This window comes from Rattus norvegicus, chromosome 15 (genome assembly GCF_036323735.1).
Source record: "Rattus norvegicus strain BN/NHsdMcwi chromosome 15, GRCr8, whole genome shotgun sequence".
NCBI lineage: Eukaryota > Metazoa > Chordata > Mammalia > Rodentia > Muridae > Rattus > Rattus norvegicus.
In genome coordinates this window covers 90,951,147-90,977,183 of record NC_086033.1, presented here as the reverse complement: position 1 = coordinate 90,977,183, position 26,037 = coordinate 90,951,147, and the positions used below count along the sequence as shown (strand labels likewise).

The window sequence follows — 26,037 nt, the reverse complement described above, 5'->3', positions numbered from 1 at the left end:
CATTGCACTGGGAGGAGAGGGATACTCTCTGTATCTGAGTTCTCTGCTCCTGCACCCCATGGATCTGTGGATCCATTGCACTGGGATTGAGAGAGACTCAGTGTTCCTTTGAACAGCCCTTGCACATCGCTGAGGTTTCCTCATTGCACGCGATAGGGTGATCATTTCTGCTATAAAATTATATAAATTGTAAGGGTGAGATGTAGAGGGCCGCAATGCATTCGCCACCACTAGATGGCGCTGTCTTCCACTGCGCCCCACGTGGTAGGTCAGGATAGACTCTGCCATTGCAAGATGGCGCCAACCTTCGCCGCGCCAGCCGGCCCCCCTTTCAGGTAGTTAACTGTGCGCATGTGCAAGAGTGCCTTCGTGCCAGGTCTTTGCCCACTCCGGGGCGTGCCTTATGAGATCATGGGTAACAACCAATCAGGTGTGGGTGCGCCGCACGAGGGTTTTATAAGTGCCCCATGTTGGCGCGGCGTGGCTTTCCTCTTCTAAGATTAATAAAGTGGTCGCAGTAAGGATTTCTAATGTCCGCGTGCTCCTTGCCGGCGAAAAGTCGCGCGCGGGACAGGCAGAGAATCACTTCTCTAACAAATAATGCTGTATGTATATGCATCTGCAGAAGCATAAACTGAGTCCCCGATTATCCCATTTTAGTGATAACCACACATAAGATTTATGTGTAAGAAAATAAAATTCAAGTCATACAAGCAGAAGACTGGAAAGGAAATTGTCAAAATTGATACTGGCAAATTCTTTTAATGGGAGCACAAATAGGCCACAAAATAAAATACCAATAAATGAGATTACATCAAACTCAAAGATTAAGTCTATAAAAATTAAAAGTTTTGCTGTTGTTATTTTCTTTTTCTTTTTTTTTTTTTTGGTTTTGTTTGTTTTGATTGTTTTCTGGAGAAAAGGAAAAGGGAGGTGTGGAACAGTGAAGGAGTGGGAAGATCTAGGAAGAGATGCTGGAACAAAGTCCATGATCAAAATATATCATATGAAAAAATTCATTTTCTTTCAAAAAAAGAAGAAACGTCCCAATACCGTGCCTTCTAGAAAATGGCTTGCTCTAAAGAACCACTGTTCACTGAAACTAATTTAGGTAAGTCAAGTACAAAAACAAGTACCATTTCATTTGTCATGTATAGCAGCAACAGATATCTCAAATTAGAATAAATAGCTTTCTGAGTTTCTTATTACCAAGCCATAAATGCGATTCCAGTCTTCTTGTAGAAAGTAACACAATCTTTCCAGAATCAATTACAAAACTGTGCTGCTTTGCTCACCACGTTATATCTGTTGACACAAAATGTTATACATGTTAGTGTTTAGAAACATAAATTTACATACTTTTTTTTCCTTTTTTTTTTATTAACTTGAGTATTTCTTATATACATTTCGAGTGTTATTCCCTTTCCCGGTTTCCGGGCAAACATCCCCCCCCCCCTTCTTTACGGGTGTTCCCCTCTCCATCCTCCCCCCCTTGACGCCCTCCCCCCAACAATCTAGTTCACTGGGGGTTGAGTCTTAGCAGGACCCAGGGCTTCCCCTTCCACTGGTGCTCTTACTAGGATATTCATTGCTACCTATGAGGTCAGAGTCCAGGGTCAGACCATGTATAGTCTTTCATACTCTTTAATTTAAAGATAAATGGCTATTTAATAGACTGTGTGTAGAATGTCAGAGTTTTATTTGTTGTGTGTATTCACAATATCATCTGCTATGTGAGCAAATCATATAGTAATCAAAATATACAGCAATAAATATATTCTATTTACCATAATATGAAGTTAGTTAAAGTTGTTAGCAACCTTTTTAATAGAATAACTTGTTTTGTGAGAGGAAGATCACTTGACCATATTTAGATGTTGTTGTCACATTGCATTGTTCTACCATGAGACTGAGAGGATCAACATGGTTACATTAAAAATGCATTAGTTTTATTGTCTGGTTTAAGCCCAGTATTACTAAATTGTCACTAAATGTGTTGGCTCATTTCCCGTTCTAATAAGAACTGGAGTGCCTTCTGCCAGCATGGATTCTAGTTCTTGACAAAACATGACTTAACTTGCAGCACTTGCCTGTTTTCTTAAAAATCTTCCTGTGACTAGGAAACTCAGGTCCACAGCCTTTCTTAGTCTCTGCTTTTCCCCTTGTACTTGATCTCTTTCATTTTGACACCAGCATCCCCTAAGCATCCTTCAACTACCAGTTTATCATGATCCTTTCACCCAATGCTAACATGACGTCTTTGGCCACCTTCCTGTCTTCAAATTACCAGCTAAGCTCACTCTCCTATTATAAATGTCAATTGTCAATAAGAGCATAATGCTTCTGTCTAAGGCTATACCATTAAGCCATCTGTAACAGCAGTGTCTGTGTTTCGTGAGAGATTCTTTTCCCTGCCAACTGTATGATACATGAAAAATTATACACTAGAAGTTATGACCGTTGTCTGACCATGAAAAAGTAGATATAGTTCAGAAAGGATAAACGTAATGAACATCTTTCACAGACACTTGGAAAGTATGTCTATTTGACATTCCTTTACCTCTAATGATTTAATGATTTAATTTACCTGTGTAAGTATGAATCATGGAAAAATTCTTGTATTTTACTAATCTTATTGTGAAATATTTCTAAATAAACATTTACTTAATAACTCATGACCATCAAATCACTTCATATAATAATTAACTGTGGAAAAAATATCCCAAAATATTCATTCGCTTTCCCTATTTCCACATAATACTTTTCTTTGTTTCATATAATACTAAAATGTATCAAAGATCAAAATATGGTTATCCAGTGAAACAAGAAGCAAATAATCACAATATAAGGAGTAGTTTTGATATAAAATGTTTTCTAGTATATATAATATTTAAATTATTACCTTGTCAAGCCAGATGGTGGAGGCAGAGGTAGGTAGATATCTGAGTTTGAGGCCAGAAAGGCTTTAAAAAGTGATTTCCAGGACAGCAAGGGCTACATACTCTCTTAAAACAAAATAAAAATATTACCATGTCATATTAAGTATTCACATACTGTTGTGGTGTTCTAATTTATAACCTATAGGTATATAAACATATACAAACATATATATATATATATATATATATGCACACATGTACATATGTGTTTTTAATATATGTGTGGATATATAGCAGTAAATTATGATTATTTTAAGGAAACATTTGCACAATTATGACAAATGCAAATACCTCTGATGGATGGGAAAATGTAAGAATCATATTTTTGTTATATATGAATTTAAATTTTTTATTTATTTGTTTGGGGGTGGGTGTGTTTGTGTCATGGCCACTCATATCATGGTATACACTTAGGTTCAGAGGAAATTTAGGAAGAGTCTTCTTTTTCCACACCATCTGTTGCAAGGGTAGAGTTCAGTTTGTCAGGCTTGAAGCCTGCCATCTTTATCTACTGAGTGATCTTGCTTTTCCAACACTCATGGTTTTAGAGAGTGCATATTGTAAATATTATCTATGGTTAATATATGTTAACTACAGGTGAATTTAATCATAAAAGATCCATGCAAAAGTCAGAATTTGTATTAAAACTAGTATTAATTTAAACAAAACAAAACACATATATTTAAATTTATACACACGAAATGGAAATGCTTTGGGACAACTCATGATTTCTACAATATTAACAGAGGGCTAGAGGGAGAACAGAAAGGAAAAATGTTGCCTTATTTAAAGGGGGAATGAGACCTTATCCTGATACTTGGTTTTACTGTTGAAATTAGGCTAAGAAAAGCATAATAATATTTTTAGAAAATCTGTGAATCGAAACATTCTTTTATATTTATGTGTTAAATTGCTCAGAACAGGATTCTCATGAGGCGAAAAACGTATCCAAATGCTGCAAGGAAAATTGTGTAATAGCTAAGAAGCTAAACTTGCTGAATGAAATTAGTTTCATTTTCTTTTCAAATGCTATACCGTTTTGCTTTGAAAGCTGATATTAATAATATACTATTAATAATAAATTATCTCTTAGTGGCAAGTTTAGCATCTTAGACCCACTATGAGAGGCACACATTTTAAACTTTCCTAATGCCTTTGAGCTAATCCTACTTTTATCTTCATAATTCTTTATATTTTTATTTCAGCCCTAATCTAAATTAATTGAACCCCACTGTGCTCCAGATTTCTAAGGAAGAAGGCCAGACATCCACACATCAAGTCAATGTTTTGAAATCAAAAATGAAAAAGCATATAAAGTCTTATGATTCCTTAAAAAGCAAAGCCAGGTGATTCAATAATTGAATTGGGTCCAGATGTAGAAAACGCTCATGCCTTTTTTATCATCGCAAAGATGGATATTGTTTTACTCATGAGAGTTGCAATATAAATAAAGGTTTGTAAAAAATTAAAAAGAAAGGATATTATAATGAACAGAGCTTAGAGCTATGGAGATAAAGCAGGTGGAAAATTGTTATTGTAGGACAGTTAAGGTGGCTGGCAATTCAGAAAGGGCAAATCTGATTTTTAATATATTTTGACAATATTTTAGAAGATCTGTGGATCAAAATGTGTTTGTATACATGTTTGTTTAGAACAGCAGTCTGATGATGTGAAATGTAGTATTCAAATACTACAGCTACAATGCCTAAGGAATTCAGATGAGGAGAGAAGTAAAAACTGGCAGAGAAGAAAGGCCCATCCAGGCCAGTAATTACCAGGCCACTGAGGCCAGTCACCACTGGGGCAAGAACAAGAGGCTGAATCTGTTCCGAGTTCCATTAGTATTGATAACATAAGCAAAGGACCTAATAAATTTGAGGAAAAAGCAGATTGTTTTAATAAACTATACTAGATTAAAGTTTGTGTGCAAAAGCCTGGAAGAGAGACAGAGGAGAGTCATAGCAAGCAGAAGGCCATGAAGGAAAAATAAAGTAGCTTTAATAATGTACTCATAGGTAACACTGTATTTTAAAAGTGAGGTTGGCCACACTTACAGAGGATCAAAACAAGGAAGCCTCTTCTTTTCCGTCACTGTGTTGAGTCTCTGACCCCTTCTTTTCTCCTATAGCTTGATCCAGAGATAAGGAAAACAAAGCAAATGGAGACCTGAAAAATCACACCAGGGAAATCAGAAACATAATGAAAACTGTATATGAATATTACACTTAAACACTAGTGAGGTATTTGAAAACTAATTAGAAGTACAATTAAAATATCAAGGGTTCAAGTACTTAAAAACACATGCAAATATTATCTCAGTTTGTTGTGGCAATTAATAATTTTATTATACATTTTTGCTATTTACTTATCTCTTGATACCTCCCTTAAATACTATGAAAATAGATTTATAGCTGGGCGGGAATTGTTGGTACAAAATGTAGTTGTGCTAATAATTCTAAGGGGATTCATACTGATGTCAAACCAAGTTTGTTAGTCTCTAATGTGACAGAATCTACTGAGAATTATTGCTTCTAGTTCTAGAATGGGTTTCAATTTTGCATGAATACATCTTGGAGATCACACTGAAGCTTTATGTGTGTTTGGACCTTGCAGCCATCTTTCTAGTAAAATATGTGGGGAAAAAGACAACCTCCATGACAATTCCAGGAACTCCTACTATTATTTTTCACCACATTGCATTGAACTTAACTTTTAGTCCGCTTCAGGACAGTTTTGGAACTAACAGGGCACAGTTATCAAACATACCGAGACAATCCAAATTGAACATTTGCAGGCAAGAAGGAGATCTATATTTAAAGTAGCTAAAGGTTATTAAATTCTAAATATTTGACTGAATACTAATCAACAAGTCTAATTTGATAGGTTTTAAACCAGTTTGGGGAATGAAAGCAAGGAGCCTCATTAAAACTCATCTTGACATTGGAGAGGAGGGTAAAGCACTTGATACAAGAGCCTGAAGACCTGACATTGAATTATAAGGACCACATAAAGCCAGGGCTGAGTCTGTAATTCTCCTGTTCCATTGGAGAATGGCAAGCAGGGGAAAGACAGGAGCGTGAAGCTCAACCCAAGTAGCCTGTGGAATACACCCCTGTGACCAACAAACGCCCTGTGGCAAGCAAGGAGGAAGTCACAGAGTGACAGATGAAGGATTTCTGACCATTATGCATACACAATGGCGTGGGTGTGCCTACACATTCAGCCATTCAAACTGGCAAATAGACATAGCACACATATGTGTACTAGGTGTACACATGCACACTCAGAAATCAATAAAAATATTGTAAATTTCCACAAATATTTCATAGTGTATTTGTATTTTAAAAAAATAGTGTCCAAAATGGTTTGATAGCTTAGCTTGAAAAATTCAGGTAATGTCAACATAATAATTTGAATATTTATAGTTTGCCATCATATGAAATGAAGAGTTAAAAATATAAGGGGTTATAATAGTTACATTTTCCTCAGCTCACATTACAAAAATTTACAAGCCTAACATACCTAGTAGTGACACACAGAAAAAATAAAGCATAGTGGTCTTCTTCTTAAGAATTCCATTCTTTCAAAAACACATCATTCATTTTATTATGCCCATTGTAATGTTCTATAATTATTAATTCCAATAATAAGTTAGTTCTTGATTATGGCTGAAAATGATATAAAGTTAGCAAATATTAAGTAACCATTTCATATTAAAGAAAAAATATCTTAGAAATTTGAAGGCAGTAGTCATTTTTAACATTTGAGTCACATTTTTCTTAATTATACAGTGCAAGTAAAAGAGGGTTAGTAAAATATTATTAGGTCATTTGATGCTAATTCTCAATGATGTGCCAAGCCAGAGAGATATTGTCATGGATTTCATAGTGGTCCACTAATATAGATTTTAGATATTTTTCTCAAGAACATACAAAAGGGTTCGTAAAATCGAAAAAAAATGAATGAATAAAACAAAATGGTATTTTAAATATGAAAATGACTAAAAATAACACAGTATAGTCGTGAGATTTTGAACATAACATCATGTCGGCCAACAAGCCCCTCAGTATATAAGACTTCATAAATTCAAATAGTTTAATTTCAAGGTGCTTAGTGAATAGTCTGCTAGAGACCTGGCTTTGGTCTTCTTTTATGGATTTTCAGATATGTTCAAATTGTGAAATGAAACTTAGGAAAAATTAAGTGTCACCAAATATTTATTATCTATCATCTGATTTGCAGTACATGCTATAAAGATCCATTTAAAAACAATAATCATACATTAACCTGACAGTAATCAATGCAGTGTAGAACAAAAGAAAATTCTCTTATTGCTGTAGAGTTAGCCCAGCAGTTAAGTCTGGGCTGCTCTTCCAGAGGACCCAGTTAATTTCCAGAGTGCCCAAAGGACAACCAGAACTGTCAGTAATTACCATACACATGTCACACCAACATACATGCAGACAAACAAATGTAAAATAAACATATAAGGAAACATTTAATAAAAGAAACCATCCCATCATTTATCTATCCATTTATCATTTCATAAATTATCAAGATACTACCTTTAACTTTGAATGACGTGTTAGTCATTAACTTTCATGCATAGTATTTAACGATTGTTTTAGTGTTTTTGTTGCTGTGGAAAAACACCAAGACAACAGAAACTCTTAAAGAAAATCATTTAATTGGGACTGGCTGACATGTTCAGGCCATTGCCATCACAGCTGAAGCATAGTGGAGCACAAACAGACAGTGTGCTAGAGAAGGAGCCAAGGGTTATATCTGTCTCACCAAACAGCAGGAAGAGAAAGTGAGGTGGATTTGAAACCTCAATGTCCACCCCTAATGACATATTTTCTCCAACAAAATCATACATACTCTAACAAGAACAAACCTCCTAATAGTGCCACTTTCTATGAAGCTAAGGAGGATATTTTCATTCAAACCACAGTGTTCTAGTACCTGCTTCCCATAGGCCTCTAACCATATCATAATATGGGAATGCATTCAGTCTACCTTCAAAAGTCTCCATAGTCTATCAGTCTCAGGACTTTTCAAATCCCAAAGTCTCTTCAGAGACTTGTGGCAATTTTTTAACTGTAACTTCTGAAAATTGAAAACAAAAGCAGATTACATATTTCCAGGAAAAAAATGGAATAGAGTACATATTACCTTACCAAAAGGGAAGAAAGGTAAAGAAAGTATAGTGAAGAAATACTGGATCAGACAATACCGAAAATGAGTTGACCAGACTCCAGACTCTACATCTTCATGTGTAATAGTGAAAGTTCTCTACAGATCTTCAAATCCTTTTAGCTTTGTTAACTGCAACATACTTCTTTCTGTTGGTCTATTTTCACTTCCTGTTAGCAGCTTCCTGCACAGGTATTCTACAACTCTGGCATCTCTAATATCTTAGGATCCAGACTTCACCTTCACAGCTTCACAAAATGGCCTCTCTGGACCTCCATGCTGGAATATTCCTGACACACATGCTTAGCCCAGATGCTTTCCTTAGTCATGGAGGGATATTCCATAACCCCTTTCTTGTATCCTTGACAAAATCATATGATCAAATCTGCCAAGTTCTGCTCTTTGCTCGGGCTAGAATGTGACCTATATCATTCAAATACATTTTCACGGCTTTCTGTTTTTTATGCCTTCCTTCTTTGTTAAATTTGGTTGGAGTAGAACTCACTGTAGATCAAGTTGACCTTGAAATCAGAGATCCACCAGCCTAAGCATACTGAGGTATACCACCATGTCTTTCTCTAAGCTTTCTTTTCTTCTCACTTTAATTCCTTTGCACAAATTGGAAGTTTAGCTGGGTAGGCTCTTGCCCTGAGGTCACTACCCCTTCTATTTTACTTAGCAACAGGCTTTTCTTTAATCTGTTTAAAGGTGCTCTCTTTATTCTCATACTATACATTTTATATTTTTCCTTGCTCAGCTTACTTTATAAAATTGTAGCTATGCATAAGACTGTTTACTAATAACCATATGACACAGTCAGTGTGACATAGGCAGTGTTTCAGTCAATACCAGGATGTTTGAAATCTCTGCAAATGCAATTAATCCAAACCTCTTCAATTTAGCCTCAGACAGACTTTTCAGACTAGGGCAAATATCATCCATATTATTTTCCAAAATATCACAAGAATGATCTCTAAGCCACACACTAATATTCTTCTCCTCTGAAAGGTCTTGAGCCTGTCACCTACAGTTCAAATCTCTCCCTGTAACACTGTCTTCTTTGTTTCTCCTATGACGGCTCATTAAACACTGCTTAAATATTCAGTTGCTTCTCAAAAATACCAAAGTTCCAAAATTACCATTCCTCTAAACAAAAGCATGGTCAGGCCTATCAGTGTATTATCCCAGTTATCTTTGTTAGGATTTCTGTAGCTGTGAAGAGACAACATGACCACAACAACTCTTAAAAGGGAAAACATTTCTTTGGGGCTGGTTTACAGATTCAGAGGTTTAGTCTATTATCACCACAACAGAAAGCATGGATGAGCAAAGGCAGACACAGTCTGGAGAAAAAGCCAAGTGTTCTATGTCTGGATCAGTGGGCAGAAGAATGAGTTACTGGGTCTGTCTAGAGCATTTGAAACCTCAAAGCCCATCCCCAGTGACATACTTTCTCTAACAAGGTCACAAATCCTCCAGTGCATCTAATCATCTAACAGTGCTACACCCTAGGAGCCTAGAGGGGCATTTTCATTCAAACAACCACATTTGTGCATAAGTAAAACTATTCAAGTTGACTGTTAAAGCAAAATTGTTATAGTCTGTCTTCCCTGAAGCTAGCAGGAGTCTCAAAGTCTACCTCTGCAGTGACACACTTCCTACAACAAGGCCACACCTCCTAATAACAGCAATTCCCATGAATCAAGTATATTCAAACTACCACAGTCTGTGACATAGAAGTGCAAAAAAAAAAAAAAAAAAAGAAAAAAGAAAAAAAAAAGAAAGAAAGAAAGTCACAGTCAGCACAATCCTAAAACAAATACTCATGCACCAAGTAATGTAAAATGTGGTGTGTGTGTGTGTGTGTGTGTGTGTGTGTGTGTGTGTGTGTGAACATACGTAGAATCCAGTCAGATGATGTTATTATCTATAATGACAAATTTTACAGAATTATGATTCACATAAGAAACAAAGCATTTTCTGCATCTCAGAGGATAAGTCTTTCCAGGGAGATTTAATTACACTGAGTAGAAAGCTGCATGTCAACTAAAACGGGTTATCTAGAAACAAATAATTTCAAATGTTGTAATATCTCCAACATTATTTTCTGTAGGCAAGCGTGTGAAGCATTTTCTCAGTTAATGATTGATGTGGGTGAGCCTAGACAACTGCAGGTGGTGCCACCCCTGGGCGGATGGTCCATGGTTATAGGGAAACGCTAGCTGAACAAGGCAGGTAAAGTACACTTGTAATCAAGACTCTCTCCCACGGTCTCTGCTTCAGGATTTTCCTCTAGGCCCTTGCCTTGAGTTACTGACTTGGTTTTCTTCAATGATCTCTAAATAAAAATAAGTAAGCCAAATTAATTTTTTTCTGTATAATTGGATTTAAGTTGTAGTCTATATCACACTAACAGAAAATAATCAAAAAGAGACCTTGGTACCTGGATCATGGGAATTGCTGTGATAGACCCAGTCAGGTTGCTTTTGGGAGGATTGTGGAAAAAGTTAGGGCCATTGGGGTCTATGAAACATTGAGTGCTTAAGCACACTTGGCTATTTTGGGAACTTGGATTATAATGCTGACAATAAAGCACATGTTGGTGAACTGGGATTTAAAGTTTAAATTTGAAGTTTTAGAGTCCATGAAAATCTCTGTCAGGGTCTTTCCTTTAATGGTCTCAATTGAAAATTATAGGCTTAGAATTTTTTTAAATCTATTTTTTTAGATTTAATTTACTTTCAGTCTGAATTTTAATTAACATAATAACTGCACAGAATTATGATGAACAAAAGCAATTTTCATTTGAATTTATGAATCAGGGCAATTAGCATATCTATCACTCCAATGTCAGACTCTTTGCTGAGAGTGGAAAAACTCAAAACCCTCTTTTCTAGATAGTTTGAGATAAATTGGGTTCTTTTTTAATTAGGTATTTTATTTTCTTCAATGCCAAGGTGTTGAGTGGGAGTGGGTAGGTGGGTCGGGAAGCACCCTCATAGAAGCATGGGTAGGGGAGATGAGATGGAGCATTTGCAGAGGGGAAACCAGGAAAGGGGATAGCATTGAAATCTACTTTTAAAAAGGGTTCTCAAATGATTCAATCCCCCTTCTAGCCCACTGTCTAAAGGTAGGGGAGAAAAGATGTTAAATAGGACAAAGGGATATGGATCTGTTTAGAAGAAGTTCCTTGGGGCAAATCCAATCTCCATTTGTCAGGATACCAACAGTCTTGTTCCATAGTGTTAGGATCAAACACAAACCAGCAATCATGGCACAATGTAGGAGAAATGACCAAGCATTATCCAAATTAGTACAAGTCAGCAGGAGACACCAAGACTACCTCAGAGGCTATATGAAGACCTTTGCTGTTCCTCTCTCCATGAAAAGAAGATCAGTGAAGATGATGATTTGAGATCCCATGCCTTCACTGACCTTTGAGTCCTATTTCTACTCTTGTCAAATATGACATGTCCTCCCATGGCCTTGCCCCAGTCAAGCACCAAGGAAATCTCTCTTAGCAAAACACCATGTGCATCTGCATCACATGACATATTCAGAAACTTCCACTTCAAGGAATATTGTTCTGGTCAAGTGTGGCTGAGAAACTAGTTGTGATTGAGGAGACAAGCACCTCTGGTGCAGTTGACACTAGTTTGTTGTGGCTAAGGAACTAGCCATGATAAAGAATAAGGACAAGTGCCACTGATGCTAAACCTACTTAGTTTCAACAACAAGAGGTGATGGAATAGAGCAAGCTAGGATCATATCTAATCATTTCAACCAAATTTGGTAATTTGTATGAGTTTCCCACATTTTACTAGTATTGGCAGCATGTGGAGCACTGAATGGTTATAGAAAGAATTGGAAATGTGAAACCCACAAAAGCCTATTGGTGAAGGAAATGTCTTAAGGGGAGCTCCAATAGATTTGAGATGCCGGAACTGTAGGAATATAATGAAAAAACAGGCAGTAATGGAGTGCTTTGGGCTTTTCTTAAGAGAGAATTTATGCATGTGCTAGAAGTGGGATTTCATGGGCTTGTGTGGTCTTGTGTGTGTGTGTGTGTGTGTGTGTGTGTGTGTGTGTGTGTGTGTAATGTCAAATAACAAAGAGTTAAAGAATTTGGTATTAAAGAATTTGGTAGTGGATAATGTTAGTGAGCAGAGTTCCTGGGTGAAGAGAAATTCAGTAGTCTCTCACAGACAGAGATAAAAGAGAAAAAGCATTAGTAGGAAACTTTATAGCTACAGTGTTTTATTCAGAGAAATATTAGTCTCTGTCAACTTCACAGCTGGTTTTCCTGGACCTTTTATTCCAATCTGCTGAACAGCAGGGTATTATTTTAAATTCCAGGTAAATTTTCACTTCTCAATAAGTGTAGTGTCTTCCCCACATATATTTTTAGAAACTAAAAGGGGAAATACTTCTCAGTTAAGGTAAATGATCTTCCTGCGTGTTTGATATATCTGGTTGAAACTACAGAGATCTAAAATTCTCATATGAATTAAAGAAATGTAATAAATTTTATTAAACATATAGTATGTATCAATATAAATGAATATATAGATATAGATACATAGAGATGACACATATGTATCAATAAGCTCTACACATGTAAATAAGTATAGGTAATAAGGCAAAATATTAAATCAAAATAAGAGATAAATCCACATTTATGATCATGGACTGATAGAAAGCAGTCCCATGGCTTCCTAGTAGATGTAACTTTAATTTTTTCAAACACCTATTTTTTAATGATCGTTCTTAAACATTTTATATTCCTTTCTAGCCGACCACCCAAAAGACGTAGAAGGAAAGAAAGGATACAAGGGAAGTGGGGACCTGTTTAGAAAGGTTCTTTGGAGCAGCTCCTGTCTGTGCTGTCTGGAAATCAGCAGTTCAGTTCACAGGTCAGCAGTGGCAGCTCGATCCACTGAAAAACACTTCAGGGCTACACCAGCAGTCCAGTTCAGTCGAGTCAGGAGAGCAAACAGGAATCAGCAGCTGTGGCACTACCTAGCAGAGATAGCCAGGCCTCAGCCTGGGCATGACTCAGCAGGAGGGACCAGGAGGAGTGCTAGAAGAAGTCCTGAGTTGTACCACTCAGGGAAGCAAAAACCAAGATCAGTGAAGACTAGAGACCCACAAGTGTTGCACAACTAGCTCTATATACAAGCCAAGCTCAGCTGTGTTCACTGTCTGTCCAGTCCTATGTATACCATCCAAATATCATGTGTCCTCCACAGGCCTTGCCTCAGCAGAGGCTTTGCCTTTCATCTGTGTCTGCTTCAGCTAAACAGTTCTTTAAATGTTGGCCCCAGCAAATTACCATCCAACCAACTTTCCAAAGAACCCTAAGTTTCCACTTCAAGTACATCACTTAATGAGGATTTTGATAGAAATAAAACCTGAAAATTGTTATGACATCTGTTTACTTTGTGTGACTTGTATAATTTACTGAGTATCTAAAACAGTAGGGTATAGAGGAATCTTAATCCAGCAACATGGCTGTTCTGGCAAGGGATCACATGCAAGGATATAATCCCTGATGGACTGCAAGCATACCATACACCTTTAATCTCTCTGCCTGGAACACAGACACACTAATTGAAAAGCAAAGAAACCGACAAGTCACAGAAATAATTGACAGAATGAGGCAGAGATAGGCTATGCCCAACTCTGATGAGAACAGAAAGGAAAGAGAAGTTACTAAAAGAGCAATGAGGGAGAGAGTCATTCTAAACAAAGCGATTCATTCAGAAGCCAAGAGAAGCCAATTTGAACCAGTCAGGATGGAGAGGAGTTTTGGTCAAAACAACTGAATTGGACCAGCCTCCATACTACCAAAAAAGCTAGAAATATGAGTGTATTCAGCATTAAGTCTCAGCAGCTTAGTTCTAGATAACAGATGGAGGTTGGAAGCAGAAGCCTTCAAGGTCCAGGCTTGCAGAGGATTAGATTCTCCAGAAGCTAAAGTCTTCCAGACCTACCGTGAGCACAGAAACATTGTGGGCTGAGCTTAAGGCATGAATTCACAGATCTTGGATAGGGGTCTCATCATTTTATCTGAGGAAATAATAGAAACATTTACATTTACAGTTAGTAGATATATGTGAAGCAAATTAATAATTAAAATTGTTCTTTAAAATAATTTACAATTGAAATGGGTTTTTTTTCACATTGTAAACTAGAAAATAAAAACAAAATGGCAGAATTAAAATTCTTATTGCTCGTAAGATAAAAAGATTGAAATGAAGCTATTGATATTGAGTAACACCCATCTGTAACTCCAGATGTAGGTGATCCGGCATCTTCTACTGACAGATGACAGTAATACACACACACACACACACACACGCACACACACACACAAACACACACGCACACACACACAAACACACACAAACACACACGCACGCACGCACACACACATACACACACATACACATACACACACATGCACACACACACGCACACACACATACACACACGCTGCATACACACACATATACACACACGCACACACACACCTACACACACACATACACACACATACACACATACACACACATACTACACACACACACACACACACACACACGGAGGGGGAAGAGAGAGAGAGACAGACAGAGAGACAAAGAGAGATAGAGAGACAGAACAGAGACAGAGACAGAGACAGACAGAGAAAGATAAAATTTTCTTAAAAAACAGGTGGGGAAGTTATACACAGGAGAAATATAATCAATAAAAGGTAATTTAAAGGTGTATTAAATATAATTTACCTCTTCAGAGGACTCTTAAGAGTTGGGGGGAGGGCGGCAATGGGGGGGAGGATGGGGAGGGGAACACCCATAAGGAAGGGGAGGGGGAGGGGGATGTTTTCCGAACACCGGGAAAGGGAATAACACTCGAAATGTATATAAGAAATACTCAAGTTAATAAAAAAAAAAAAAGAGATGTGAAAACTGAAACACATGAAAAAAGTCACAAGAAATAAATACAATAAAGAAAAAGACAGTGTATTTTAAAATTCATTTCCTCATGCATGTTAATGAAAGGTAATTCAAAGTTTTGCATCATATATAAATTGGGGGCTTTTTAAATAATTCTAATTAATAAAATAATGATTTATCTGTTAGTGAAATAAGTAACATTGTTTAGACAAGCATTAAAATTTTAAGTATAACCAGCCCATATTTATTAATATTTCTACATAATATAAAATATGAAAGGGTGACTTCAATAAATATAAAAATTTGATTTTATAAATACAAGAAAATATCACATATAGAACAAGTAGAAAAAATTCAGACACTTCATGAACATTTCAAAAGATAAAGTGTCAGCTATATTTGCATGTAATCCAAATATTTAAATAGCTTTTTTCTCATTTTAAGTGCTAAAAATTTAAACAAATTCTTAATACTAGTTTTTTTTTTTTTTTTTTTTTTTATAAATGCAGAGTGTTTTATTCTGTAGAAGTCCAGCACGCTGGGGTCTCCCATTACCAAGACAGAGACAATCAAGTGAGTTCCCAGGCTCTATTTAAAGCACATTAAAGTTCTGGGGTAGATGAACTTTATCTTACCCTATCTCTAGGCATTCCAGAGCCATTGCCAGGGTGTAGAGGCTGGAAACCGTTGTGAAGAAATCCCCGGTAGGTGGCCTTCTCTTGCTCTATCTCTAGGTATTCTGGAACCATTATCAGAGTGTAAAGGCTGGAGTCTGGGGTTTCTCTATTAGTAATTAACTTGCCTGTGCTTGCCTGGACTTGCCCAGTTCTTTTTTTTTTTTTTTCTCTTAGGATCATTTATTTAAAAAAAAGTAAAATAATCACAAGCTGGATGCAGAAACACATCAATACATCATCCATCTTAGTCCAGTAGATTTCATTCAAGACATGAAGGGATGATTCAATATGTGGAAATCCATTGATATAATTCAGTATATAAAAACTGAAAGAAGTCACAAGATTATATCATTAGATGCTGAAAAATATCGGGAAAATTCCATCATTTCTTTTTTTTTTTAAGCTGAGCACAACTATTATCATTTTGTAATTAAAAGCATAAAATATATCTAACACCCAGTCCAACACTACATCAGTTATACAGAATATTTAGTTATCTATTCCATTATTATCCATTATTTAAGAAAGGCCTAAAATCTATATTATATCTTGCTAGCTTGTACACTATCTGATAACTATCCAATAAAATATGTATTTTCAGAGTTAAACAGCCTGATAGGCTATGAAACTAGAATCAGTCTTCAACCCCATCAGAAATCTGAGAACGACCAAATATCTATACACATAGGAAGCCTAACATGGCTTCCAGAACTGAGAGGTTGTAGAGACAAATCTCCACTAGTGCAGTCGCCTGTTAGGAACATGTGAGTGCAAGTCTTCAGTCTTCGGGCCCAAAATCAACTGACAGACTCTTGAAATGGAGATTTTGAAGGGCTAATCACCCTGTCTTGGCAGAGTTTATCAGTCAAATATTCTGCATAATTTGTCCTTTTCTGGACAGTATAGTCTGCAGATGAAACAGGCAGTTTTGTCAAGTGGCTGCCTAGCCACAAATTATTTCCTCACCTGAAGGTAGAGATGTTCACATTCTTCGTTAAATCCACCAAAGGGGAACAGTTAGGAGCAGATATGTCTCAAAAAAAGATAAATAACTTTAAATCTCATACTTTGTGGATTTCTGACGTTTGTGAAAAACATCTATGTATATGAGACTACCTGGACTGTTGTCTTTATATCTTTTTTTTTTCTTTTTCTTTTCAGTTACTACTGTACTTTATTGTGTTCAACCAAATCACCATGTTACAAAAATAGCAAGCTGCCATAATAAAAAATAAGGCTTAAAAATAAGGTTAATTTATACAGTGCTGGTAAAATGGCAAATTGACAGGAAAGCATTTATTTGCTTGAAAGCAGAATTATATTAATTAAAACTAGAGAAAGATACAATGGTATATTATGCAAATTAAAAACATGAAAGTCTACCATAGTTTATTTTGTCTTAATAGCTTAAAAACAAATATTTCAAAATATTTATGGAAAAAGTATAATTTACAATGCTCAACGAACTTTAAATAACTTTACAATCAGAACATTTTTGAACGAAACACAAATTACTGTTTAAATATGCCATATTTAAAGCCTCCCGGTTAGCACAGTGGAGCATCCTGCATGGCCTAGGTTCGGTCTTCAGCCTCTTTCAAAATAGTAAATCATTTTTATATTAATTTTAAAGAAAATTTGAACAAACTATGAAATAGAATAATTTGACCCATATCACTAATGCAAAGTTTCTTTTTTAAAAATTTCAGTTTAATATACATCCAAGTTAGAAAATAATTGTATCTCCAAATAGCTATTATTAAATGACAAAAATGTATTTTGCTCCATTTTAAATGGACATTATAATTGATCAACTCTTCTGATTATCAAACTATACCATGTAACTTGGTGTACTGGGAAGCAAGCGATTCCTGGAAATGACAACAGTTGAGGCTAGGGAGTTGTTAAATTGACAGCTAACAAAGCATCGGGCCTGAATATTGGGACATGAGATTAAATTACTCATGCTCACGTGACATCAGAAGTGAAATTAATACTTCTATCTCCCAATCCTTCTCCTAAAGGCGCAATGTAGAGACAGAGGTGTCGTCGAAGTCCATAGGACAATTTCATTGACAGAATGAACAGTGACAAAGAATCCTGACTATACCCATAGGATGTGAGCACTAACAAGTTAGATTTCTTCTAACCTCTTCATGCATAGTGTGGTTCAATGAGCAGTGCACATGACTGCACACACACAGAAGAAGTAAGCTACATTACAATGCTTATAAGGTTATTAACTATTTTTGCTCTTATTTTGTGCAACACTTTTCATTCTTATTGTTATACATCTGCAGTTTTATTCAGTTTTATCCAGCATAACAGTATTCACTATTACTACAAACCTATATTACACTTTTAAGAAATTTTCCTAGACTTTATTTTGAAACAATAATTTTTTACCCATTCAACATTAAATACATTAAGACAACCATATATATTATACATAAGTATCTAAATACATATATATACATATGTTCAATTTTAATTATATATATAATAGTTATAAACTAAGAAAACAATATTATCAAAGTGACAAAACTGCCACCCTCTGTTCTCAAAAATGGGTGAAGTAAAATATATTTGAGGTAAAAATAGATGTAGTAAAATATATAAAATATATCAAATGTATAACATGAAGAATCATATGCGTTATTGACAATTTATAAATTCTCTATATTTGCCTGCTAAAATATGACCTGCACTAAAAAACAGTGGGAATCTAGATGGCTAAGCGTAGCCTTTCTATTAACACTCCTGAGCCCACCTTATGCCCTGACCTTTACTCTATCTCCTTGACATGAATTGTAGCAGCTGTACAGGGAACATTACCATGCTTCTCATGATTGACCCTTGACTCATCTTTCTCTGTACTGGAATTAGGTTTCCAAACTGTATCAGCAAAGGTCACACCTGGGCAGGAAAGAACAAATTGGGAACAACTCCTTTCTAATGAAACTATAACACCAAACAAGTCTGAAAGCAGAGTTTTTCCTGTGAAAAAGATATTTCTCAACAGACTAGCCAGCAAGAAAACAATCAAACTGTTAATCAACCACTCTTTTCTTCACTGGACTTCACTGACCACAGACACAATCATTCATCTTCAAATATTTGTGCTAATTAGTCCCTTTAGCATTTATTGGGCCTGTTTCTAAGATAAACCATAGACTATTTCAACTTAAAGTGATTTTAATTACCACTGTATTTATATCACTCTTCTATCCCTAACCAAGCAAGCTATCACTTGTATATATAAACACAAATACATGAAGTAAAAGAGACACAAGTATTCCCATTAGTTTTATGCATGGAAGCTAATATTCATTTTGAGGAGATTTTTATAGCTGCTGAGTGTTCTTACTTAGAAAATGTGAGGCCTTGCTTTCAATTATAGTAATAAATACAAATTTGGCTAGTCACAAAGAAAACACATTAAAAAATGCCCTGGAAAAGATATGTCCATAATATTAAAAGAGTAGCATATAACATTCTCATCTACTTTTAATTAATTATCTTTTTTTATTATAGTTGTACCAAACGCAGAGATTAGGTCAAGGAGAAAAGATCCCGTCATTGAACTGTATTACCTGCTTTCGATTCTTTTGAAAATTAATATTTATATGCAATTTTAACTGGACCATTACCTTATATCTTTCTTCCTCAAAAGTACATATTATGAATATAAGAATGTGCGATTACATTTGGAATGTGGGTCTCTTATGGATCCTCAGCCAATTAATCCATGAGAGCAGTGGGAGCAAGGGGTTGGGTGAGGTAAGGGTGGGATGAGGGGCTTGAGATGCTCTGTGAAGAAGTATGGTGAAAGACCTCACCAGGACCAGCTGTCAGTAGGCAGATCAACCCTACTCAGTGTGACTTAAGGCATTTCAAGAATCTCAGGTACTGGTTAAACAGGTTTTATCTGGAAACTCAGAATTGATTCTGTACTCAAGCTAAGGCTTGGCGACATCCTTAGGTAGGGGTTTTTCATTTTCCAGACAAAGGCAGGCAGTGAGAAAACAGCTAATGAAGGGAGTCTCCCCTTTTGCTTTTGTGCTGAGCCCCCAGGCTATCCAGTCATAGTGTACTTCAACTTTTCTTAGCAAGGTTTTCCCACACTAAAGTTCTTATCTCTAACAGAAGTCTCTTGAAGATTCTAAGGTGTCATAGAATCCAATCACAGTGTTTATAAACTGTGAACCCACAATAGTGCAACTAAAGTGTTCTAATGAATAGAATGCAAAACTAGATTGCTTAAAGCTAAAAATGGCAGACACCTCTCAAGTGCCCCACTTTCATTAAAACAATGAGGGCTTATCAAAATTCTCAAACCCAACTCTTTTTGTATTCTTTATTTATTCATTTTACAAACTGATCCAATCGCTCCTCTTCTCCCAGTCCCACCCTCACAAGGTCCCTTCCCCCATTACCCCAGTCCTCCTCCTCCTCTTCCTCTTCCAAAAAAAAAAAAAAAAAAAAAAAAAAAGAACCGAGAAGCAGCTCACAGTTGCCAAGCAGCTGTGGACACCAAGTTGCAGCAGGACTAAGCACATCCTCTCCTACTGAGGCCAAACAAGACAGACCAGCAAGCGAAAAGGGATCCCAAGGTCCACAACAGAATAAGAGGCAGCCTTTGTTGCAATTGTTATGAGACACATATGAAGACCAAGCTACTTACGTGTACGGGGCCTACGTTCAGCCTATGCAAACTCTTTGGTTGTGGTTCAGGCTCCCATAGGCCCAGGTTAGTTTACTCTGTAGGTTTTTCTTGTGGTATACTTGACCTCTCTGGCTCCCTCAATTCTTCCTCCGACTCTTCCACAAGACTCCCAAGCGCCACTTAAACTGTCAGCTGTTGGTATCTGCATTCTTTAATCCGCTGCTGGACGATTCCTCTCAGAAGACAGTTATGCTAGGCTCTTGTCTGCAAGCATAGCCAAGTATCATTAATAGTGTCAGGGCTTGGCTCTCCCTCATGGGACGGCTGACCACTTCAGTTTCCATATCCCCAAATGCTGGTGGTCTCAGGATTGTGAAAATTAAGAAAATTATTACAAAAGACCAAAAAATGTATATTCAAAAAATAAAGTGATACGAGAGATGGGGGGATTAGGGAAAGTAACTGTGATTTGTCATTTTAACTAAAACCTCATTTAGTCCAGTTGTAAAGAAGCTTTTTGGCTTCTGTTCTCTTACTTCTGGCCAACCCATTCTAAATGAAGTATGTCAATCCAAATGATGTTTTTTGTTTTATTTGTTTGTTTATTTTGTTTTTGTTTGTTTGTTTGCTTGCTTGCTTAAAAACCCATGCTGAGAGGAGCTTGGGGCTACACTCATGTCTCAAACACCTATGGTAGTAAGCAGCTGGGTAATAAAGATGTTCTCTTGGCTTGAACCCCAACTAGACATTTTATGCAACCAAGTCAAGTCACAAAGAGGCAGGAATAAGCTACGTATTCTTGAATAATGGAACGTAAGCCTATTGCTTTCTCTCTACAACATGATAGGAAGGCTCTGTTGCTAAAGATAATTATTGAGGACATCAGATCCAGAAGTGGAGTCAAGGGCTAACTGGGAGCTTTACTCCTACTCACTACTGTGCATAATATTGAAAGCTACACTGTAACAGCTAACTATCATGAGGATACTGGAAGGTACCATGTACACTATGGTAGGAGAAAAGTAACCTTCTGTATCATCCAGATACATCCTTTAAAGCCTATAGCAGCTACTTGTCTGCAAGAGATACTGGCTTAATAGTGACAAAAAAGGAATGAGAGTAAACAGCAATTCTTTTTTGTTTCTTTCCTTTTGTTAGTTAGATTTAGGGCCTACTCCATGAAATTGAATCCTACTGTGGAAGTGAACAAATATTTGAGACTAGATAAGTCATGGAAATACAAGGAAATCTAATATTATTATCCTGCAAATGGAAAATGGTAATGAAACAACTCCTAATGCCAAATGTTATTCTATAGATCACTGCCTACACCACCCAATTTCAGAGAAGACCCTTTTTGCAGTATTATTTTTTGGGAATTAGCACAGAGACCCACAACTTGACAATGTGTAGCTAGTGAGATAAGAGGACAGATGTGGGATGGGGTGTTGCTGGAGGGGGTAACCTGGAAATAGGATATGATTTGAGATGTAAACAAATTATTTATTTAATAAAATAAATAATTAAATTTATTTCTAGAAAGAAAATTTCTCTATTTGTACTAGTTAAAGCAACACAAGATCTAGGAAAACAAAAACAAACGGACAAAAAACTCCCTTTAAGGGTCCATTATCCTCATGCAAGAGGAGGCAGAAAGGTTTTAAGAGCCAGAGGGGTGGATGACAGCAAGGACCTTTTTCAGACATACCAAGATTGACACACATATGCACTCAGAGAAAATGTGCCGGCATTTACAAAATCTGTGCAGGTTCAGGGAGATGGGGCCATGAATTAGTGACACAGTGGCTCTCACCCTATCCTAGAAGCTATTTGCAATTAATGTCTACTGGTAAAACAAGTACGTGTTCTCCTATATAGTGCAACTGGCTATAACAACCAGGGCAGTCCCATCCCTAGGAATAGTTGACTAACACAAAATAAATTTATATTTATAATATATATATATATATATATATAGAGAGAGAGAGAGACAGAGACAGAGACAGAGACAGAGACAGAGAGACAGAGACAGAGAGAGACAGACAGAGAGACAGAGAGAGAGAGAGTACACAAGGCACAGAGAGAATATCCTTTATTTCATTTTGTTTTGTTTTGTTGATTTCTTTCTTTTTTTGTTACATTTGCCTTTCTGTTTTGATTTTCATTTCTGTAAGATCAATGATCTGTTCTTTCCTTTCTTATTATTGAATAAGGGTTAATACACAATGCTCTGGAAATTTCCCATGAGAACAAGGGAAGAATATGTGTTTTCTAGTTTTGGTAAGAATGCATAAATAAATGTTCTACACATATTTATGAAATCGTCTTGGTTGATGGTTTGTTGATATTTCTTGTTTGTATTCTTAATCATAATTATATCATTATGGCTGACAGCACTTAAAATTTCCTATTAGCGCTAATTTATCTATTTCTATCCTATCTGTTGTCAGTTTTATCTTCCATATTTTATTTTATATTACTCATTGAATTTATGCTAATTTCTAGATCTTAGTGTATTGTCCTGTTGTACTTACTATTACATATTGTTAGATAAGTCCTATGTTATAATGCCATAATACTTTTCTAGTAGAAGCAGGAGGCATAAAATTTAACAAGCTGTTGAATAAGTTTCTTTTTTTCCTTTGAGTGACTAAGTCTCTTTTTCTTTTCCTTTGAGGGGAGGACTGATTAATATTTCAACAGATGCTATCAAATAGCACTGTGTGTTAGAGGTTCCAAGAAGAATGTTCTACATTGAGTAGGAAATGCATTTAAGTAAAATATAATTGAAATTTTTCTTATTCTATAAGTGACTAAAACTTAAAATATTTATTTATGTCTTCAGTTAGATTTCACTGGGATTTTAAAGTAAACCTCAAATATAAAATAATTCCAGTCACCAAAGTATTCACCCTGTGAATAAAATGTATATCATAAATGTTTATTTTATTCTAAGTGCTAGATATTTTCTTCCAACACAGTGAAACTGCAGCAGTAATGTTAAGGTTCACATCCATAGAAGACAAATATAAAATATATATTTGTAAACCTGATGTTTCAAGTAATTCATATTGGGCAATAAAGAGTGGTACAGCCATAAAAAAGAAAACTCCAAATGAAATAAATGATTCCATTCATTTGTAGCCTTGAATGTTTTCAGGAAGCTTTGGGTCATAAGTGAACAATTAAGACACATCCCAACTCCATGGATTGAATGGAATGAAGACACCAAGAATAATAGGAGAGACAGAGTTCTTGGAACAGGGTTTATATATCAAGAGAAGAAATGAAAGAATTGTCCAAGGAAAATTAATCTTAAGAACATATATCTGAACAAGACATCTGATAGTATAACAAGAGTATATCATCTTTGAGGCATTTTCTTTTTTTTTTTTGTTAAAAAATATTTATTTATTTATTTTTTTATTAACTTGAGTATTTCTTATATACATTTCGAGTGTTATTCCCTTTCCCGATTTCCAGGCAAACATCCCCCTCCCACCTCCCCTTCTTTATGGGTGTTCCCCTCCCCATCCTCCCCCCCATTGCCGCCCTCCCCCCATAGTCTAGTTCACTGGGGGTTCAGTCTTAGCAGGACCCAGGGCTTCCCCTTCCACTGGTGCTCTTACTAGGATATTCATTGCTACCTATGAGGTCAGAGTCCAGGATCAGTCCATGTATAGTCTTTAGGTAGTAGCTTAGTCCCTGGAAGCTCTGGTTGCTTGGCATTGTTGTACATATGGGGTCACGAGCCCCTTCAAGCTCTTCCAGTTCTTTCTCTGATCCCTTCAACGGGGGTCCTATTCTCAGTTCAGTGGTTTGCTGCTGGCATTCGCCTCTGTGTTTGCTGTATTCTGGCTGTGTCTCTCAGGATTGATCTACATCAGGCTCCTGTCGGTCTGCACTTCTTTGCTTCATCCATCTTGTCTAATTGGGTGGCTGTATATGCCTGGGCCACATGTGGGGCAGGCTCTGAATGGGTGTTCCTTCTGTCTCTGTTTTAATCTTTGCCTCTCTCTTCCCTGCCAAGGGTATTCATGTTCCCCTTTTAAAGAAGGAGTGAAGCATTCATATTTTGATCATCCGTCTTGAGTTTCATTTGTTCTAGGCATCTAGGGTAATTCAAGTGTTTGGGCTAATAGCCACTTATCAATGAGTGCATACCATGTGTGTTTTTCTGTGATTGGGTTACCTCACTCAGGATGATATTTTCCAGTTCCGACCATTTGCCTACGAATTTCATTCATAGTCAATATTAATTTCCATCTTCCTTCCATTACAGCAACACAGTTTTAATTATTCGTTCTTGTAGATTGTAGTGTACATCTTTTAAAAATATAACTTATGAAGCATTTACTATTGTTTTGTTTCCTTCAAGTTTTACTTCATGTAAAAGCATACATATCTATGTATTTTGTATCTATCAATGTACATACTATATGGATACAAAATTAAAGTTAATACAAATATATTAAATACTCTTGAATCTACCTGAAACATGTGACCTTTTAAGAGTTCCTGAAGTTAAAAATTCATTAATTAATATAGAATTTTGTTAATATATGTATTGAAACTCAATTTAGACATAAAATATATTTTAATAAATGATGCTTTATTAATTGAATACATTTTGTAGAGAAAATGTGTCATTGTGCATAGCATCTGCAAATGTGTACAATGAAGGTGTCTATTATGTTTAATTGTCATTAAGAATAATAGGTACATCTACACAATGGAATATTACTCAGCTATCAAAAACAACGAGTTTATGAAATTCGTAGGCAAATGGTTGGAACTGGAAAATATCATCCTGAGTGAGCTAACCCAATCACAGAAAGACATACATGGTATGCACTCATTGATAAGTGGCTATTAGCCCAAATGCTTGAATTACCCTAGATCCCTAGAACAAACGAAACTCAAGACGGATGATCAAAATGTGAATGCTTCACTCCTTCTTTAAATGAGGAAAAAGAATACCCTTGGCAGGGAAGGGAGAGGCAAAGATTAAAACAGAGACTGAAGGAACACCCATTCGGAGCCTGCCACACATGTGGCCCATACATATACAGCCACCCAATTAGACAAGATGGATGAAGCAAAGAAGTGCAGACTGACAGGAGCCGGATGTAGATCGCTCCTAAGAGACACAGCCAGAATACAGCAAATACAGAGGCGAATGCCAGCAGCAAACCACTGAACTGAGAATAGGTCCCCTATTGAAGGAATCAGAGAAAGAACTGGAAGAGCTTGAAGGGGCTCGAGACCCCAAAAGTACAACAATGCCAAGCAACCAGAGCTTCCAGGGACTAAGCCACTACCTAAAGACTATACATGGACTGACCCTGGACTCTGACCCCATAGGTAGCAATGAATATCCTAGTAAGAGCACCAGTGGAAGGGGAAGCCCTGGGTCCTGCTAAGACTGAACCCCCAGTGAACTAGTCTATGGGGAGAGGGCGGCAATGGGGGGAGGGTTGGGAGGGGAACACCCATAAGGAAGGGGAGGGGGGAGGGGGATGTTTGCCCGGAAACCGGGAAAGGGAATAACACTCGAAATGTGTATAAGAAATACTCAAGTTAATAATAAAAAAAAAAAAAAG

General features: G+C 36.4%; 1 long non-coding RNA gene across 1 annotated transcript; it reads right to left on the bottom strand.

The window, feature by feature from the left end:
• Positions 1-744: 744 nt before the first annotated feature.
• Positions 745-20,144, bottom strand: LOC120097074 (uncharacterized). The gene is made up of 4 exons (XR_005494267.2): positions 15,727-20,144; positions 14,129-14,204; positions 4,994-5,105; positions 745-1,305 (listed from the first exon to the last, which is right to left on the bottom strand). It is a non-coding gene; the product is annotated as an uncharacterized LOC120097074 (long non-coding RNA).
• Positions 20,145-26,037: the final 5,893 nt, after the last annotated feature.